Source organism: Oryctolagus cuniculus, chromosome 15, assembly GCF_964237555.1.
Source record: "Oryctolagus cuniculus chromosome 15, mOryCun1.1, whole genome shotgun sequence".
Taxonomy (NCBI): domain Eukaryota; kingdom Metazoa; phylum Chordata; class Mammalia; order Lagomorpha; family Leporidae; genus Oryctolagus; species Oryctolagus cuniculus.
In genome coordinates, this window is record NC_091446.1 from 33,812,074 (window position 1) to 33,834,082 (window position 22,009).

A 22,009-nucleotide genomic window follows, 5' to 3' on the forward strand; every position below is an offset into this window, starting at 1 on the left:
CCCCTGCCACCCATGTGGGAAGCCTGGTTGAAGCTCCTGGCTCCTTGGCCCAGTGCTGGCTATTGTGGTCATCTGAGGATTGAACCAGCAGATGGGAGATATCTCTGTCTCTCTCTCTCTCCCTCTCTGGAATTCTGACTTTCAGAATCAATAAATCTTTTGAAAAAATCAAGGACAAAATTTACAGGACATGGAGAAAAATCACTTGACACATCTGAACATCCTTTCATGATAAAAATACTCAACAAATTAGGAATAGAGGGTCTGTACTCCCACACAATAAAGGTCATATACAGTAAACCCTGCTTAACATTATAGTCAAGGGTGAAAAACCGGAATCCTTTCCTCTAAGATTCAGAACAACATAATGATACCCACTCTTGCCACTTCTAGTCAATGTAGTTTCAGAGGTCCTTGTCAAAGCAATAAGGCAAAATAAAATGAAAGTCACATAAACGGGAAAGAAGAAATAAATGTCACTAATGGCTGATGGCATGATTTTACATACAGAAACCCTAGAAAATCACCAAAAGATGATAAAACTGATCAGTGAATTTACTATATTTGTAGGATACAAAATCAACATTCCAAAATTCTTATACATTAACAGTAAAATTTTTTGAAACAGAAATCAAAAAGAATAATTCCATTTATAACAGTTACAAAAATAAAATAGGAGTATATTTAACTGAGGTGAAAGATTTTTCAAAAAAGACTAAAAATTATAAAACAATGAAAGAAATTGAGTAAGACATAAACAGATGGAAAGAGAGCTCATGTTCATGGATTGGAAGAAATTAATACAGTTAAAATTTCCATTCTATCTAAGGTGATCTACAAAGTCAATGTAATCCTTATCACAATTCCAGTGTCATTTTTCCTAGGTACAGAAAAAAAATTTTTAAATCCATATGGAACCATAAAGAACCCAAATATCCAAGGCAATTGTGAACAAAAAGAACAATGCTGGAAGCACTACACTATGCCATTTCAAACTACACTACAAAATGACGGTAATTAAAATGGATGGTACTGGCATAAAAACAGATATATCCACCAATGAAACAGACTGCCCAGAATTGAATCCATCCATCTATGGTTAACTGATTTTTTTTTTTTTTTTTTTTTTACAGGCAGAGTGGACAGTGAGAGAGAGACAGAGAGAAAGGTCTTCCTTTTGCTGTTGGTTCACCTTCCAATGGCCGCCGCAGCCGGCGCATTGTGCTGATCCAAAGCTAGGAGCCAGGTGCTTCTCCTGGTCTCCCATGTGGGTGCAGGGCCCAAGCACTTGGGCCATCCTCCACTGCACTCCCGGGCCATAGTAGAGAGCTGGCCTGGAAGGGGGGTGACCAGGACTAGAACCTGGTGTGCCGGCACCGCAAGGAGGAGGATTAGCCTATTGAGCCACGGCGCCGGCCGGTTAACTGATTTTTTACAAAGGATTCCAAGAATACACAATTAGAAAAAATCTCAATAAAATAGTATTGGAGAAACTGGATACTTATATGAAAAAGAATAAAACTGGCTGTTTATCTCACACCATAGAAAAAATCAACTCAAAATAGTTTAAAAATAAATTAAAAAGCTGGAACTAAAATTACTAGACCCAAAGAGGAAAACTTATGTAACATTGGTTGAGGCAATGATTTTTTAAATTTAACTCCAAAGGCACAGGCAACAAAAGTAAAAATACACAAATGGGATTACAAAAAAAGCCTCTGTGCAACAACAACAAAATCATAGATTGAAGAGACAACCTACAAATTGTGAGAAAATATTTGTAAGCCATATAACTGGTAAGGGATTAATATTAAAATATATATAAAGAACTCAACTCTACAGAAAGAAAACAAGTAAGCTGTATATACATTTAGCCTCAGAATTGGTGGCTCATTCCTTTGGGAAGCTGAGTTCTCCAGGAACTCTGAAAGGCAATCTCCACATCCCATGCATTTGGGAATTCCAATACTTAAAATATCATTGTATGTCAGTTACAGAAAAAGATGGTATAGCCATCTTAACTCAAGCTGTCATCATCTCTAGTGTGGAGACAATGATCTTTTAATTGGTTTCCACATTACCTTCTCAGTCCTATTCCAATCCATCCATAGTTTATAAAAAATTTATTATATCAACCTCCTGTTTAAAGCCTTCATTGTCTCCTAATTGTACTTAGAATAAAGTCCAAATTCAACAAGGTCTCTCAGGCCAGGCATATTCTAACCCTGCCCACCTCTCCCAATGCCATCTCAGACCCCTGCTCAACTTGCCCACCACACCACAGCCATCGTGACCTTCAGCCACTGCCAGGGCCTGCACAGTTGCTACTCCTTCCGCTGAAATTCCCTTAACTTCTACATCTTCTCCTCAGAGAGTCTCTTACCACAAGCCTAGTCTAGGACCTTCTGTTATTCCCTTTCATAGGACTCTATTTCTTCCTTCCCAGCAGTTACCGTAGTCTGATTTGCTTTTGTTTGAGTTTCTGGTTTCTTGTCTCCCTGTCCTCTAAAATGTCAGCTCTGTGATAGCAGGGCCAGAATCTGCCCTGTTCTCTGATAAATCTGTCCCACTAACAGGGCACTTGGCATAGGCAAGAGCTCTATAAATGAGTCAGAAAACTGCTCTTTGTCTCTGGTCCCTAGAACACTGCCAAGAATCTGACAGCCAGTAAATCTCTGGTGACTGACAGGCTGGTTAGATATCGATATACATAGACATGCAACAGCAATGCCTGGGAAAGTTCACCCCATGATTAGGCTTGTTTTCTTCTTTTTCTTCTTCTTTTTTTCTTTTTTCTAACAGATGGAGAACAGTGAGGCCCAAATGGGTTAAATAACTGGTTTAAGGTAATGGGGCTAGCAAGTGGTAGAAATTCAAGTGCACTGAAACTGTGGTTTGCTGTAGAGCCTCTGTATCCTTTTTTTTTTTTAAAAAAAAAAAAAAAAAAAAAGATTTATTTGAAAGGCAGAGAGCTGGGGCTAGCGCCGTGGCTCACTTGGTTAATTCTCCGCCTGTGGCGCCGGCATCCCATATGGGCGCTGGGTTCTAGTCCTGGTTGCTCCCCTTCCAGACCAGCTCTCTGCTGTGGCCTGGGAAGGCAGTGGAGGATGGCCCAAGTGCTTGGGCACCTGCACCCGTATGGGAGACCAGGAAGAAGCACCTGGCTTATGGCTTCGGATCAGCATAGTTCCAGCTGTAGTGGCCATTTGGGGGGTGAACTAATGGAAGGAAGACCTTTCTCTCTCTCTCACTGTCTAACCCTTTGTCAAAGAAAGAAAGAAAAAAAGAAAGAAAGGCAGAGAGTTATAGAGAGGCAGAGAGAGAAAGAATCTTCCATCTACTGATTCATGCCACAAATGGCTGCAATAGCCAGAGCTGGGCCAATCTGAAGCCAGGAGCCTGGAGCTTCTTCCAGGTCTCCTACATGGGTGCAGGAGCCTAAGGACTTGGGCCATCTTCTGCTGCTTTCTCAAGCCATAGCAGAGAGATGGATCAGAAGTAGAAAGGCCAGGACTCGAACCAGTGCCCATATGGGATGCTGGCACTGCAGGCGGTGGCTTTACCCACTATGCCACAGCATAGGCCCCTTGCAAGAGGGAGAGGAAGACTTTTTTTTTTTTAAAGATTTATTTGAAAGGCAGATTTACAGGGACATACACACACATACAGAGAGAAAGAGAGAACTTCCACCAACTGATTCACTCCCCAAATTCCCACATTATCCAAGGCTTGGCTGGGCCAAAGCCAGGAACTAGAAATTCCATCTGGGCCTTCCACATGGGTGGCAAGGATCTGTTCCTTCTCAGGCTCATTAGTAAGAAGCTGGATCAGAAGCAGGGCACTCTGCTATTGGATGCAGGAGTCCTAAGTGATAGTTCAACATGCTGCACCACAACACCCACCATAAGAGGAAGACATTTTACTTTTTACTTTAAACATTTTGTAAAGTGTGATTTTTAAGACAGTGGACATATAATAATGCGATAATAAATATTTTCTTAAGTTCTATTTCAAAAAACTTGTGGAGGAGATCCAAGATGGCTAAATAGGGTATAGCTACAATAACTAAAGCTGCTCTGGGATATGACAAGAACATAGGAATTACTAAGTTTCCAGGGGGGTCTGACAGAAATTTTCAGTGAAGTTAAAAAACAAAAAAGACTTTGTGGGAGAAGACAGAGATGTGGCTGCAGGCAGCCACGCAGGCCAGCCCGCTGCCAGCTGTAAGCCACCATCTTTTCTTTTTTTTAAAGATTTTATTTATTTGAGAGGCAGAGTTACAGAGAGATCAAGAGGCAGAGAGAAATGTCTTCCATACACTGATTCACTCCCCAAATGGCTGCAATGGCTGCAGCTGGGCTGATCCAAAGCCAGGAGCCAAGAGCCTCCTCTGGATGTCCTACGTGAATGCAGGGGCCCAACCTCTTGGGCCAATCTCCACTGCCTTCCCAGGCCACAAGCAGAGAACCTAATTGGAAGAGGTGTAGCCGGGACACAAACTGGCACCCATATGGGATGCCGGCACTGCAGGTATAGGCTTACCCTACTAAGCCATAGCACCGGCCCCTGTGAGCCACCATTTTACCACTTCAAGATAGGAAAAAAAATTGCTGTGCACCTGCTGCTCAGTTTTAGCTGAGGGAATTCCTCAGTCACCACTTTTACTTCAGCCTAGAGAGTTGACTGGGGTCTGAGCAACTGGTGCTGGGAAGCCAACTTGCTTCCTTCCCCTCTCTGACTCCCAGAGAGCACCATACTCAACAGCAGAAAGTCAAGCAGCACTCCTCTCTTCTCCTATCAGCATCACACACAGTCAGAGGCAGGGCAATGTGTGGGGCAAAGGACATATCCCTTGCATCCTGCAGCTGTGGGAGTTCTGGAATATTAGGCCCAGAGCTACGTTCGCACACTCCACAGGAGTACGGGGGATTAACCTTGGCTTCTGGGGGTTAACATCAGAAGCAAGGCCATAAAAAAATCTACTCCCACCCTGGGAGACCTGGGTAATGACCCCACTATACCCTACAATACCAGGACTGTAAAAATATGATCTAAATTTCTTGGTGCCACTGGAATCTACCTGGTGGGTCTAGGACAGAACCTACCTGCTTTCCACCTCTCTGGACTCACCCTCCAGGGCAAAATCTCCTGTACACCTTGTTGTCACCCAGTAGGACTGGAACAGGGTTCACCTCATAGTCCCTAGACCTAGGACCAGGGCTGTTGGTATTTTAAGTCCCAGAACCAGCTGGACTCTCCTAGCAGGACCTGAGAAAAGGTCTATCCATATCACACAATCCTAGAGCCACAGCAATTGGTGCCACAAACCCTGGCATCACTCAGGCTTGGCAGTAGGACAAGGGGGCAGCCACACTGTCTCCCTCAAACAATGCCTTGGCTACCACATTCACCAGGAAGCCTGACACTGAACTCTGTGTGGAACATGATATACATACAAGGAAACCCTTATCTCAAAGTTAGACTTCGATCCCTATGAACTGCAGATTAGTCCACTGTGTTACTTATAGAAACAGCTGGCATTGATGAAGACAAAAGAAATCATTCAGACATTACACTCCTGGGCTCACCTAGGTCCAGAGCCAATGTAACAAGCCAAGTGAAATCCTGCATTTCAGCTAAACCATAATTCTTTTACAATAAAACCTATTCCTATAGACGAAAGGATCGATATACCAGATGGGCAAACAGTGTAGGGACACACAGGACATGACGAAGCAAGATAACAACATACCTCCAAAAGAACATAATAAAAATCCAGAATTAGATCCTGAACTGAAGGAAATCTATGAAATGACATATAGAATGCAAAATAATGATTGTAAGAAAACTCAATGAGATGCAAGAGAATACAGATAGATTATGGAAATGAGGAAGTCAATGAGTGACATGGAAGAAAATATTACTAAGTAGATAGAACTCATTAAGAAGAAACAAATAGAAATTTTGGAGATGAAATCTTCAACCAGTGAAGCAAAAAATAAAATTGAGAGTTTTAACAGCAGAATAGACCAAGTGGAGGAAAGAATTTCTGACCTCAAGGACAAGAATTTTGAAACAACCCAAATTTGAAATAACCCAATCGCAAATAAATTTCTTTTTTAATTTTTGACAGGCAGAGTGGACAGTGAGAGAGAGAGACAGAGAGAGAAAGGTCTTCCTTTGCTGTTGGTTCACCCTCCAATGGCAGCAGCTGCAGCCGGCGCACCGCGCTGATCCGATGGCAGGAGCCAGGATCCAGGTGCTTTTCCTGGTCTCCCATGGGGTGCAGGGCCCAAGCACCTGGGCCATCCTCCACTGCACTCCCTGGCCATAGCAGAGAGCTGGCCTGGAAGAGGGGCAACCGGGACAGAATCCGGCGCCCCAACCGGGACTAGAACCCGGTGTGCCAGCGCCACAAGGTGGAGGATTAGCCTATTGAGCCACGGCGCCGGCCCGCAAATAAAAATTTTAAAAAATGAAAAAATGAAGTCTATGTGAAATATGGGATACCATTAAATGACCAAATATCCACACTATAGGTATTCCTGAAGAGGAAGAAAAGGAAAAAGGCATTGAGAACCTGCTAAATCAGGTAATAGTTGGAAATTCCCCAGGTCTTGAAAGAAACATAGACATCCAGATACAAGAAGCTCAAACAAGCCCAAGCAGACTCAACCAAAAGAGGTCTTCTCTAAGGCATATTGTCATCAGCTGTAGACAAGGAGAGGATCCCAAAGACAGTAAGAGAAAAGTGTCAAGTTACAGATAAAGGACAACCAATTAGATTAACATCAGACTTCTCAGCAGAAACTCTACAGGCCAGAAAAGGGATGATATTTTCAAGTTCTTAAAAGAAAAAACTTTCAACCAAGAATGTTATATCCAGTGAAGCTATCCTATAAAAGTGAAGGAGAAATAAAGTATTTTCCAGAAAACTAAAAACTAAGAGAATTCACCACCATCAGACCATCCTTACAAGAAATTCTGAAAGGCATCTTGCACTAGAAATAAATATCATGAAAATATATGACACCACCAAATTCACTAACAGAGCAGGTAGAATCATTATCCAATCAACAAAATGACAAGTCTTAGTTCTTATCTATCAATACTAACCTTGAACATAAATGGATTAAATTCACCAATCAAAAGACTTAGGTTGGCTGAATGGATAAAAAACCATGACTCCACTATTTTTTCCCTACAAGAAACTCTCTTTATAAACATACACACAGACTTAAAGTGGTGGTTGGAAAAAGATACACGGATGGAAGACCTTTCTCTCTGTCTCTACCTCTCTCTGTAACTCTGTCTTTCAAATAAATAAAATAAATCTTTAAAAAAATCAATAAAGATAACATCAGAGTTGAAATATTTTAATAGGAAAGGGAGGAGGAAGAAGGAATAAAGGTGCAGGTGAGAGGGTGAGTATGGTGGAATGAATCACTATGTTCCTAAAGCTGTATTTATGAAATGTATTTGTATACGTTAAATAAAAGGTTTCTGGGGGAAAAATGAAACATTCTATTGAGCAAATGGACTTAATAGATATTTACAAGACATTTCACCCAACAGCTACAGAATACACATTCTTCCCATCAGCATTTGGAACATTTTCTAAGATAGACCACATATTAGGTCACAAATCAAGTCTCAGAAAACTTAAAAAGACTGAAATCATACCATGTATCTTCTCAGACCATAAAGGAATAAAAGACTAGAAGTCAACAAGAAGAATAATAGAACACTCATACATACCTGGAAATGAAACAACATGCTACTGAATGATCAATGGGTCATGGAGAAATTAAGAAGGAAATGAAAAACTTCCTTGAAATAAGTGAAAATGAAAAAAAAATCAAAACTGTGGGATATAGCAAAAGCAGTATTAAGAAGAAAGTTTAGAGCATTAAGTGCTTACATTAAAAAAAGAGAAATGTCTCAAAGATTTAATGATGCATCTTGAAGATTTAGAAAGACAAAAACAAACCAAACCCCAATCAGCAGGAGGAGAGAAATAATAAGGATCAGAGCAGAAACAAATGGAATTGAAACTAAACACACACACACACACACACACATACCCACACACAGAGGCCGGTGCCGCAGCTCACTAGGCTAATCCTCTGCCTGTGGCGCCAGCACCCTGGGTTCTAGTCCCGGTTGGGGCGCCGGTTCTGTCCCGGTTGCTCCTCTTCCAGTCCAGCTCTCTGCTGTGGCCCGGGAAGGCAGTGGAGGATGGCCCAAGTGCTTGGGCCCTGCACCCGCATGGGAGATCGGGAGGAAGCACATGGCTCCTGGCTTCGGATCAGCCCAGCGCGCCGGCTGTAGTGGCCACTTGGGGGGGTGAATCAACAGAAAAAGGAACACCTTTCTCTCTGTCTCTCTCTCTTTCACCTCTCACTGTCTAACTCTGCCTGTCCAAAAACAAACAAACAAACAAACAAAAACAAAAACACACAGGTTAACAAAATAAAATGTTGTATTTTTGAGGAGATAAACAAAATAGATAAACTTCTAGCCAGACTAACAAAGAAAAAAGAGAAAAAAAACTCAAATGAATAAAATTAGAGATGAAAAAAGGAGACATTACAATGACACCACTGAAATACAAAGGATTAAAAGAAACTACTATGAACTATATGCTAATAAACTGGAAAATATTGAAGAAACGGATAAATTCCTGGATTTATATAATCTACAAACATGAAATCAAGAAATGCAGACAGCCTAAACAGATCCATAACAAGCAATGATAATGAAGTGGTAATCAAAGTCTTCCACTGAGGAAAAGTCCAGGACCTGATGGCTTTATGACTGAACTCTACAAAAAATTCAAGGAGGAAGTAACTCCAATACTCTTCAAACTATACCAAAATATTGACCAGGATGGGACTCTCCCAAACTCTTTTTAAGAGGCCAGCATTACTTTGATACCAAAACCAAAGATAACGACATGAAAACTACAGACCTATATCCTTAATGAACATAGATGCAAAATTCTCAACAAAATATTAGCAAATTGATCCAAAACCATATAAAAAAGGGTACACATCACAATCAAATGGGATTTATCCCAGAAATGCAAGAGTGGTTCAACATTTGCAAATCAATAAGCATCATAAATCACATCAATAGAATGAACAACAAAAACCATATTGTCATCTCAATACAGAGAAAGCATTTGAGAAGGCTCAACACTCCTTCATGATAAAAACCCTCCAATTATAAAGGCTATATCACAAACCAACAGCCAATATCATACTGAATGGGGAAAAACTGAAAGCACTTCCCCTGTAATCTGAAACAAGACAAGTATGACCACTTTTACCATTCTTATTCAGTACAGTACTGGAAGTTTTAGCAAGAGCAATTAGAGAAGAGAAAGAAATAAAGGGCATCAAAATTAGAAAAGAGAAAGTCAAATTATCCATGCTTGCACAAAACATGATGTTTTGCTTAGAAAAACTTAAACACCCCACCAAAAAGCTGTTAGAATTGGTAAAACAAATTCAGGAAAGTTGCAGGTTACAAAATAAACATATTAAAAAACAGTAACTTTTTGAATGCTAACGATGAACTCACAGAAAGAGAAATCAAGAAAGAAATCCCATTTACAATAGCATCCCCCCAAATCAAATAGGAATAAATTTAAGCAAAGAAGTGAAAGATATCTACAATGAAAATTATCAAACATTGATGAAAGAAATCATCATGGATAGAAAAAAATGGAAAGATATCCCTTGTTCATGGAATCAAAGAATGAATATTATTAAAATATATATACTACTAAAAGCAATCTACAGATTCAGTGCAGTCCTATAAAAATACCAATGACCTTCTTATATGATTAGATAAAGCAATCCCAAAATTTATATGGAATCACAAAAGACCCTGAATAGCCAAAATGATCCTGAACAAGAAAAATCAAGCTGGAGGCATCAAAATACCTGACTTCAAAGCATACTACAAAGATATAGTGATTAAGAATAGCTTGTTATGGGCATAAAAACTGATACACAGATCAAAGGAACAGAATACAGAGCCCAGAAATTAATCCACATACATACAGCTAACTGATTTTTGACAGAAGTGTTCAGACCATACAGTGGAGTAAGGATAATCTCTTCAACAAATGATGCTGGCAAAACTAGATGTAAACATGTAGAGGAATAAAATTAGATCCATACTTCTCACTATATACAAAAAAATCAACTCAAGATGGATCAAAGACATAAATTGAAGACCTGAGACTACGAAGTTGCTGGAAGAAAACGTAAGGAAAACACTTCAAGACATTGCAGTAGGGAACAACTTCTTGGACAAGATCCTGAAAGCATAGGCAACAAAAGCAAAAGTAAACAAATGGGATTCTGTCAAACTCAGAAGCTTTTGCACAGCAAAGGAAATGATCAACAGAGTGAAGAGATGTCCAGCAGAATGGGAAAAAAAATTTGCAAACCACCTATCCAACAAAGGATTAATATCCTGAATATATCAGCAACTTAAAAAGCTCAACAACAACAACAAACCCTAACCAATCCAGTTGAGAAAGGGGCAAAGAACTTTAATAGAAAATTGTCAAAAGAAGAAATACAAATGGCCAACAAAAATATGAAAAAATGCTTACTACCCCAGGCATCAGGGAAATGCAAATCAAAACCACAATTAGATATCACCTCACCCCTGTGAGAATGGCTAAAATCCAAAACACAAAGAGTAAACAATGCTGGTGAGGATGTGGACAAAGGGGAACATTTATATACTATTGATGGGAATGTAAATTAGTACAGCCACTGTGGAAAAGAAGTGTGGAGATTTCTTTAAAAACTAGAAATAGACTTGCCATATGATCCAGCAATCCCACTACAGGATATATACCCAAAGACCTGAACACAAAGTTTGAAAGAGATACCTAGGCCGGCGCCGCGGCTCACTAGGCTAATCCTCCGCCTTGCGGCGCCAACACACCGGGTTCTAGTCCCGGTCAGGGCGCCGGATTCTGTCCCAGTTGCCCCTCTTCCAGGCCAGCTCTCTGGGCTCTGCACCCCATGGGAGACCAGGAGAAGCGCCTGGCTCCTGCCATCGGATCAGCGCAGTGCACCGGCCGCAGCGCGCCGGCTGCGGCGGCCATTGGAGGGTGAACCAACGGCAAATGGAAGACCTTTCTCTCAGTCTCTCTCTCTCACTGTCCACTCTGCCTGTCAAAAAAAAAAAAAAAGAGAGAGAGAGAGATACCTGCACCACCAGGTTTATAGTAAATATCCAAAATAACAAAAATTTAGAATCAACCAACGTGTCCATCATCATATGAATGGAATAAAGAAAATACATTGTATATATATATATGTATATATACCCAAATATGCATGTATAGACATATGTGTATACATATATGTATGTATACATGTATATATACAACGGAATATTATTCAGCTATAAAAAATTAACATTTTACCATTTGCATAAAAATGGACACAACTGGAAGAAATCATGTTGAGTGAAATAAGGCAAACCCAGAAAGACAAATACTGCATTTTCTCCCTTATATGTGGGAGCTAAAATTAAAAGAAGAAAGAAAAAAGAAATGTCTGTGTGTATCAGTATTGCTGCAAATACATAAAACTTTGTTTTATATTTTTGTGAAACCAATGGTTAAGAATGTTATATCTATGGGGCTGGCGCTGTGGCACAGTAAATTAATCCTCTGCCTGCAGCCTTGGCATCCCATATGGGCGCCGGTTCTAGTCCTGGCTGATCCTCTTCCAATCCAGCTCTCTGCTATGGCCTGGGAAAGCAGTGGAAGACGGCCCAAGTCCTTGGGCCCCTGCACCCACATGGGAGACCTGGAAGAAGCTCCTGGCACCTGGCACCTGGCTCCTGGCTCCTGACTTCGGATCGGTGCAGCTCTGGCCATTGCGGCCATTTGGGGAGTGAACCAATGGAAGGAAAAGCTTTCTCTCTCTCTTCCTCTCACTGCTGTAACTCTGTCTCAAATAAATAAATAAATAATCTTTTTAAGAAAAAAAAAAAAGAATGTTATATCTTGGGGCCAGGTATCATGTAAAGCTGCTGCCTGCAATGCTGGCATCCATAGGGCCAACAGTTTGAGATCCAGCTGCTCCACTTCTGATCCAGCTCTCTGCTATGGCCTGGGAAAGCAGTAGAAGATGGCCCAAGTCCTTGGGACCCTGAACCCACATGGGAAGACCTAGAGGAAGCTCCTGGCCCTTCGCTTCGGATTGGCACAACGCTGGCCGTTGAGGCCAACTAGGGAGTGAACCAGCGGATGGAAGATCTCTCTCTCTGCCTCTCCCCTCTGTGTAACTCTTTCAAGTAAATAAATAAATATTTTTAAAAAATGTTATATATCTTGAGGCCAGAACAATGGCTCACTTGGTTAATCCTCCGCCTGTGGCACCAGCATCCCATATGGGCGCCAGATTCTAGTCCCAGTTGCTCCTCTTCCAGTCCAGCTCTCTGCTGTGGCCCGGGAAGACAGTGGAGGGTGGCCTGGGAAGACAGTGGAGGATGGCCCAAGTTCTTGGGCCTCTGCACCCGCATGGGAGACAGGGAAGAAGCACCTGGCTCCTGGCTTCAGATCAGCACAGCGCCAGCCGCGGCGGCCACTGGGGAGTGAACCAACGGAAGGAAGACCTTTCTGTCTCTCTCTCTCTCACTGTCTGTAACTCTACCTGTCAAATAAATAAATAATTATAAAAAAAGAATGTTATATGTTAAAAATATATGTTATGGCCGGCACTGCGGCTCACTAGGCTAATCCTCCACCTGTGGCGCCAGCACCCTGGGTTCTAGTCCCGGTCGGGGCACCGGATTCTGTCCCAGTTGCCCCTCTTCCAGGCCAGCTCTCTGCTGTGGCCAGGGAGTGCAGTGGAGGATGGCCCAAGTGCTTGGGCCCTGCACCCTCATGGGAGACCAGGAGAAGCACCTGGCTCCTGGCTTCAGATTAGCGCGTTGCGCTGCTGCAGCGCATCGGCCGCAGCGGCCATTGTGGGGGTAAACCAACGGAAAAAGGAAGACCTTTCTCTCTCTCTCTCTCTCTCTCACTGTCTACTCTGCCTGTCAAAAAAAAAAAAAAAGAATATATCTTATGGTTAAGAATGTTTAATGATCTGTGATTAAAACTATATGGGTGAAATGGTAACTTTCCCATTCAATTATTGTTTATAGCCACATCTATATTCCCACTAAACTAGGGTCTTTTTGCTTTTTCCTTGTTAAGCTTCTTATTTAGTTAAGTATTAAGCCTTTTTAATGTAATATAAATTTAAAATTTATCAAAAACTAAAAAAAAAAAGGTGTAAAGAGGATGAGAGGGAAGGAAAAAGGGAATATCATCATGTTCTTAGATTTGTATCTATAAATCATATTGAATCTTAAAAATAAAAAGACATGAAATAAAATCATTTTTCAAAGATCCAATTAAAAAGTATTGATAATACTTTGAAATATAAATCAAATGAAGCATTTGTAGTCACAGAAGGAACAGATATTATCTTTTTCAAATAAAGATATTGCTCTAAACTAATGATGCAGCATGGTCCCACTCCCTTCCCATTCTATCTTGATAACTCATTCCAACTTTTTTATCTAACATGGTATTTCTGCTTATATTACTAAGTACTCCTGGCAGGAAGCACTTTAGAAGGGTCTGTGTCAATTTCGAGGTCATCTGTCTCACATATGTGTGTCTACTTTAAGTAATTCTAGGTGGACTTGACCAGTGACATCTGTGAGAGTATTCATTCCCAACCACTTCCCTGCTTGGCTCATAGTTTGACTTGCTTTTTTTAAAAAATATTTATTTATTTATTTATTTGAGAGGTAGAGTTACAGACAGTGAGATGAAGAGACAGAGAGAAAGGCCTTCCATCCGCTGGTTCACTCCTCAAATAGCCACAACAGTCAGAGCGGGGTCGATCCAAAGCCAGGAGCCTGGAGCTACTTCTGGGCCTCCCAAGTGGGTGCATGGGCCCAGAGACTTGGGCCATTTTCGACTGCTTTCCTAAAGCCACAGCAGAGAGCTGGATTGGAAGAGGAGCAGCCAGGACTAGAACTGGTACCGATAGGGGATTCTGGCACTGGGAGGATTAACCTACTGCACCACAGCACCAGACCCCATGGTTTGACTTTAATCTCTGGTTTCCATTTTCTTTTTGGTCTAGGTTAAGCATTTTAAGGCTCTTAACTTGGAATCCATAGGTCCATCTCAGAGGATTCTAATTTATTTTAAAATGCAGAAGCCGGCGCTGTGGTGCAGCGGGTTAAAGCCCCAGCCTGCAGTGCCAGCATCCCATATTGGTGCCAGTTCGAGTCCCAGTTGCTCCACTTCCTATCCAGCTCTCTGCTTTGGCCTGAGAAAGCAGTGGAAGATGGCCCAAGTCCTTGGGCCCCTGTACCCACATGGGAGACCCAGAAGAAGCTACTGGCTCCTGGCTTCAGATCAGCTCAGCTCTGGCGGATGCAGTCACTTGGGGAGTGAACCAGTGAATGAAAGACTCTCTCTCTCTCTCGTTCTCTCTCTCTGTCTCTGGCCCTACCTCTCTATGTAACTCTGTCTTTCAAATAAATAAAATAAATCTTTAAAAAATAATAAAATGCAATAAAAATTTTCTATATACCTTCATATGTTCATTTTTCTGCCTAGAAAATTCTTAGCTTTCATCTACTCTCTTTTTTTTTTTTTTTTTTTTGGAAAGGCAGAGTGGACAGTGAGAGAGAGAGAGACAGAGAGAAAGGTCTTCCTTTGCCGTTGGTTCACCCTCCAATGGCAGCCGGCGCATCGCGCAGAACCAAAGCCAGGAGCCAGGTGCTTCTCCTGGTCTCCCATGCGGGTGCAGGGCCCAAGGATTTGGGCCATCCTCCACTGCACTCCCTGGCCACAGCAGAGAGCTGGCCTGGAAGAGGGGCAACCGGGACAGAATCCAGCGCCCCGACCGGGACTAGAACCTGGTGTGCCGGCGCAGCAAGGAGGAGGATTAGCCTAGTGAGCCGCGGCACCAGCCTCATCTGATTCTCAAAAGAGTCCTATGATCCACTGAAGGGTTAAGAATGACTGGTCTGTTGAAGATACCATACTAAGTGAAACAAACAATCCACAAAAATGCAAATATTATTTGATTCCACTTGGTATTTGGAATACTGAGATTCATTCACAAAGTAGTATAACAGTACCAGTGGCTGGAGGGAAGGAAGAGTGAGAAGGTTAAGTTTTGCTCAATGGATACAGAGTTTCAATTTGAGAAGATGAAAAAGTTCTGAAGATGGGTGGTAGAAATGGTCGCACAGCAGTGTGCACATACATAATGCCACAGAACTATACATTTAAAAATAATTTTGAAGTAGTTAAAATGGTAAATTTTACATTATGTATATTTTGCCACCAAAAAGAAAAAGACAACAAAATCTAAATATTTTGCTACTAGTTCCTGCCTTGGCTGGATTGGTGATGATTTAGACTCTTCTCTCAAAATAATGTCAACGAGGGGCCGGCATTGTGTAGTAGTGAGTGGGTAAAGCTGCCACCTGCAGTGCCAGCATCCCATATGGACACCAGATCAAATCCCATTTGCTTGACTTTTGATCCAGCTTCCTGCAAATGAGCTGGGAAAGGTAGTAGAAGATAAGCCAAGTGCTTGGGCCCCTGCACCCACGTGGTAGACCTAGAAGAAGCTGCTGGCTCCTGGCTTCAGCCTGACTCTGCTCTGGCTATTGTGGCTACCTGAGGAGTAAACTAGCAGATGGAAGATCTCTCTCTATATATATATGTAACTTAGACTTTCAAGTAAATAAATAGGGTCTTCTAATTATTACAAATACCTAAATCAAATTTAAACCAATTTTTTAAAACCCATTTCCATATATATATATATATATATATATATTTCACATAAGTTTTCTATGATAGTCATGTTACTTTTATATTCCCTCCATCTATTCCCTCCCCCGCCAAAATATGGAAATACACCATGTCCCATGTCTTGGTAATCACAATACAGATAAAGTCTTAGAATTCAAGGCCAAGTTCTGCTGGCTGAGCTGACAATGTGTTTTTTTGTTTCTTAGATAATTGTGTTCTAGAGTAATGTCACCTATTTTTCTTTAATTGCTCCAGGGGCCAGTTCATTCATATTTACATTCATTTATTTTTTCATTCCATCTGCTTTCCAACCTTCATTGAAAGTCTTCCATGTGACAGGGCCTAAGTTGTAGTTTTCCTTTCTGTACATGTTCTTCAAAACTCCACCAAATATTGTGCTATTAGTCTCTAAAATCTCTGGAAAATGTCTATTTTATAGTGAAATACTTCTCATCCAACACGAAGTGGAATTCAACTGAGAAAAATAAGGTGTTGATTGGATAGGATAGGGTGTAGGGTATTTTTTCTTTGACTACATGAAGAAGAAATCTTAACTTTGTTTAAAATGCTTCCATTTTTAATCCCAAGGGGGGAAAAAAAAAAGAAGCCATCACCTCCTTTTAATATCCAGGAAGACTCATTGCTAAAAGTCAAAACAGTTCAAGGTTATATCACCAGGCTTCTTCTTGTGGCTGTGGTAGACAACTCAAAAAGTCTTTTTTTAAAAAAATCTTTTTTTTTTTTTTTTTTTTTTTTGACAGGCAGAGTTAGACAGTGAAAGAGAGAGAAAGGTCTTCCTTCCGTTGGTTCACTCCCCAAATGGCCACTACGGCTGGCACGCTGTGTCAATCCGAAGCCAGGAGCCAGGTGCTTCCTCCTGGTCTCCAATGTGGGTGCAGGACCCAAGGACTTGGGCCATCCTCCACTGCCTTCCCGGGCCATAGCAGAGAGCTGGACTGGAAGCGGGGGGGCAACCGGGACAGAACCCAGCACCCCAACCAGGACTAGAACCCAGGGTATATATGCTTTATCATAGTGTTCTAGGCGCCACAGGCAGAGAATTAGCCAAGTGAGCTGTGGCACTGGCCTAAAAAAATCTTCTTGATTCTACTCTTAGACTAGGGCTTTGGGGACAGTATTCAGAAGGTATTCTTTTGCCAGAATTGATGCAAAGCCAATTCTTAAGGGAAATGCTAACTTAGCTCTAAGACTTCCTGAGTCTTTTATTTTTTAAAAGATTTTATTTCATTTATTTGAGAGATAGAGTTACAGACAGTGAGAAGAGACAATGAGAAAGGTCTTCCGTCCGTTGGTTCATTCCAGGTGGCTGCAATGGCTGGAGCTGCGCCAATCCAAAGCCAGGAGCCAGGAGCTTTTTCCGAGTCTCCCATGTGGGTGCAGGGGCCCAAGGAATTGGGCCGTATTCTGCTGCCTTCCCAGGCCACAGCAGAGAGCTAGACTGGAAGAGGAGCAGCTGAGACTAGAACTAGGGCCCATATGGGATTCCAGCGCCACAGGCGGAGGATTAACCTACTGCGCCATGGCGCCAGCCCCCCTGAGTCTTTTAGATACAGATGAGATGTCCTACCACTGAGGTCAAAATCTATGATCAGCTCCTTAATTTCCATATAATAAATTAATCTTGGCCGGCACTGCGGCTCACTAGGCTAATCCTCCGCCTTGCAGTGCCGGCACACCGGGTTCTAGTCCCAGTTGGGGCGCCGGATTCTGTCCTGGTTGCCTCTCTTCCAGGCCAGCTCTCTGCTGTGGCCTGGGAATGCAGTGGAGGATGGCCCAAGTGCTTGGGCCCTGCACCCCATGGGAGACCAGGATAAGTACCTGGCTCCTGCCAGCAGATCAGCGCGGTGCACCGGCCGCGGCAGCCATTGGAGGGTGAACCAACGGCAAAGGAAGACCTTTCTCTCTGTCTCTCTCACTGTCTACTCTGCCTGTCAAAAACAATTAATCTTACTGTACTTCTTTACTTGATTGGTGTCTATAGCCTGTACGTTCTCATGTAAACAGCAACTCAGGATAGGAACAAGCCAGATTATCTTCAGAGGACACAACCTCTAATGGTCAGCTCCTCATCTTCTTTGGTAGCTTAAAGAATATTTATGGAAGGCAAGTTGGAGGATATAGGTCTCTCTCCCTTTTCAGCTACTTTGAATTATTTTCTTCCATCAATTTGTTTGTCAAAAACCTGTAACATCTCAAACCATTACAGAATTGCCAACGAGTTGGCTTCTTAATATGCCTTTTGGTTAAAATTGCTAAAGGTTGAGCATCCCTAATCTGAAAATTCAAAATCTGAAATGATCTAAAACCTGAAACTTCTGACATGTAAGTTTCAGAAAACATTTCAGATTTTGGATTTTGGGGCTAGGAATGCTCAACTGATAAAGTCTATACAAATATTTCAAAATCTGAAATACTTTTGGTCTCAAGTATTTTGGATAGAGAATGCAATTTAAAGAAATATGTCTTGTTTGTGAAGTATCTTTGGGATACAATTCTAGGAATAGCTCTGCTTTATCATAGTGTTCTAGGTAAAGAGGAGCAGAGAAAAAGTCAGAATATGTTACCACACTGCCCCCTACCATAGTTGGCAACCTGAAAACTTATTGTAGCAGAGCTGCTGGCCAGAACCAGTATCTGCCAAAAATAGTCTGCTGACCATATTTCCATAGTTAATTATAATGAGATTACCATGGATGACATCCCCAATCCCATGATGCACCTGACACCATGACACTTCTAAGACTTCTTAAGAAGCTCAGAAATCAGGCAGTCACCAAATTCTGAGAAATTTCTCGCTTTCCTGGAAAACTTTCAAAGCACCACCCCTTTTACCTCCTGATCACATAAAGGTATGGCCCCAAACCTTATGGACTGTACCTCCCTCCAGAGCATACCTGTACTCTGTCTTAAATATGTACTTTTACTTTGCTAATAAATCTGATTCTTCTACTAAATTTAAATATACCCCCTTGGAATCCCAACACTGGGATCTAATGTGCTAGATGAAATAAAAATTATGTAATCTAATTATGTCTTATTCTTCCCATTGGCTACTAGGAAGCTCAAACTTATATATACACATCGGTGTGAACACATATGCATTTATATATTTTAATGTTCAGAAATTCCAGTTTTGTATTGAATTTGGTTTTGCCCTTTCTTGTTTATATAGATGACATATTGTGAACTTAAAAATAATTCCTGGGCTGATATCATGGCATAGTGAGTAAAGCTGCCACCAGTGACACCAGCATCTCTATATAGGCACTTGTTTATGTCCCAGCTGCTCCATTTCTAACCCAGTTTCCTGCCAATGGCCTGGGTTAAGCAGTGAAAGATGGCCCCAAGTGGGAGACCCAGATTAAGCTCCTGGCTCCTGGCTTTGGCCTGGCCCAGCCCTGGCCATTGCAGCCATCTGGGAAATGAACCAGTGGATGGAAGGTCTCTCTCAGTTTCTCCCTCTCTCCCTGTAATTCTGACTATCAGATAAATAAATCAGTCTTTAAAAAATAATAAAAAGTTCTAAGTTACTTCAAAAATAATTCCCTGCAGATGTTTCCTGTTCTTTTTTGGTGTTTCTAATTTGCCTACAACATTGGATTCTGTCTAGCAACCAAGGTCAAAGTGTAGTGAAGCTGACAAGAGTATTAATGGTTTTAATACTATATGTACAAGCAAAGAATTAGATCATTAGTGCTGAATGCAATTGGGGCAAAAATTCCTTCCCCCATAAATTCTCTGTGGCTTGAGAACACCCAGCCTTACCGGTTTGGGAAATAATGGGAATGCAACTGGAATCTTGTGCTGCAAATGGTTATGATTCAAGATGTAGGATTTGGAACCTGAAGCATAAAGAAACTGCTGAAGTATGAACAGGTACAGGACAGTGCTGATCTTCAGGCTGTATCCAGAGAAGAAAGATCCTATTCGGAAGAAGGCAGAGAGCTCATCTAAGGACTGTCAAGCTAAAGTTCAGAAGACTGAAGGACAATTATCAGTGATGGACAAAAGGACCAAATAGAAAAGCTCCCAGGTGGATCTCAAGGCTCCTCCACTCTTTTCCAGCCCCTATCCTTCCCTACCTTGTTTGGAAGACTCACATTCAAAGGCAAGAAATTCCATCCTTCTAAAGAAGGGTTTGCTTAAGCTTAAAGGCTGGAATTGAGCCCTGTTCCCCAAGAAGCAAACCTTTCAGAGAATTTGAAAAGTCAACACACAGGTATTTTGAAGATGAGGGTATTTCAAAAAGTTCATGAAAAAGTATAATTAAAAGATGTTTATTTTGGTAGAAGAAAGTTTTAAAATGGATGCATAGTTTATTCATAAAACATATCCTTCATTACTTTTTAAAGTCGTTTTAACGACTGGCACCAAAATAAACTTTTCATTCCACTTTCAATGACTTTTCCTTCAAATTTCCTTGCTAGTGTTAGGTTTTAGGATTCCTTAGGACCAAAGGAGACAGAGACAATCAGCCAAAGAGGAAGAGGTTTTATTTAGGACAGACACACAACACAGTGGGGTCTGAAAGTGAATTTCAGCCTTCCTGGCAGTGGGCTGTGTCTCCTCTTAATCTTGTTGGGATAGGTCAGTGGCCATGCAGAGGGCACACTGACCCTGATAAGGTGGGTGGGGACAGGCAGAAAGGTCTGCTGGAGGAGTCATTTATTTATAATATATTGTCTTAGCAGTTTGAAATGTCCCAGGTTAGGGGCTTGTAGCCAAATGATGGGTGGGCAATAAAAATTCCACTGGTTTTTAGGTCAGTTTCATTGAGCTTGGATTAACTATTCATGTCTCAATGGCTTAACAGGTCCTAACAGCTAGCAAGCAGTACTAGAATGAAAAAGACCTTGGCTATCTCCAGCAACCCTGGCCTCTGCCTCCCTCTGTGGCACCCTCCTTCCCCTTCTAGGAACTTGACAGAAGGCAAGTGCCAGGCCCAAAAAGTCCGAGGTCAGTAGCCAGTGCCTGCTCAGCTACAGGCCATTCAAGCAAGGGTTTTATTTGTTCTGAATTGAAGTTTGGGGCCAACTAATAAGCAAATATTTCTCTTTCAGTCATTGTCCTACCATTTATTTCCTCCAGGAATCTGGAGGGAAAAGGAAGCTGTGGTCTGGTCCATGGTTAAAGTAAGCCAGGATCTACAACACTGCCAATTGTTGTGCCAGAGACCAAGGGAGTAAAGAGCTCACAATTCACAAGAATCCATGAATTAAATCTGGTCTGATAACTGTTGGGTCTGTGCCCTCTCCACAGTGACAGAGACTTTGCAAGAAACTCTCTTTCTGAGGTCCTTGAGGGGAATTTAACCTCATTCCATACATGCTGATCTATTTTCTGAAAAGGAAGGAAGACTGCAAAGGTAGACAAAAGTCCTTATTTCTTTGAACGATATCTTGAATAAATAATGGGCATAATGGGGATTTCAAAAAGTTCATGGAAAAAAGAATTAAAATGTTTATTTTGGTGCAAAAAATTTGGAATTGCATGCTTATGAGAGATCTTCAAAAAGTTAATTGAAATTTTTCATTATGAATAAACTATGTATGAATTTCAAAGCTTTTTTGATCTTTTAATTCTGTTTCATGAACTTTTGGAAATAGCCTTGTCTAGTGCTTAGTCAATAATTGGCACTTGCTACATCGACCAATTTTACAATATACTATTAAATTATGACTACAATAATGCTTGGTCTCCAGGTTTAAAATGTGAAATTTGAATAATAGGCAGATTTATTCAAATATTTTAATTTATCCTTGGGTACTTAAGAATAGAAAAAATTTGAAGCTGGGATTCAAAAAATCTCTAAGCTCTTCAAAATGAAATACAAATGGTGCTGTCCTTCACTGTTTTTCTGGATCTCCACTTCCTACCTGTCTTTTTTTTAATTTATTTTACTTATTTGAAAGACAGAGTTACAGAGAGAGGTAGAGACAGAGAGAGAGAGGTCTTCCATCCACTGGTTCACTCCCCAGATGGCTGCAACAGCCAGAGCAAGCCAGGAGCTTCCTCCGGGGCTCCCACCTGGGTGCAGGGGCCCAAGGACTTGGGCCATCCTCTACTGTTATCCCAGACCTTAGCAGGGGACTGGATAGGGAATGGAGC

At 41.5% G+C, this 22,009-nt stretch overlaps 1 protein-coding gene across 24 annotated transcripts in view; it reads right to left on the minus strand.

The window, feature by feature from the left end:
• ENTPD1 (ectonucleoside triphosphate diphosphohydrolase 1) overlaps positions 1–22,009 on the minus strand; it is a 206,950-nt gene that overhangs the window by 42,051 nt on the left and 142,890 nt on the right. The window lies entirely within an intron of this gene.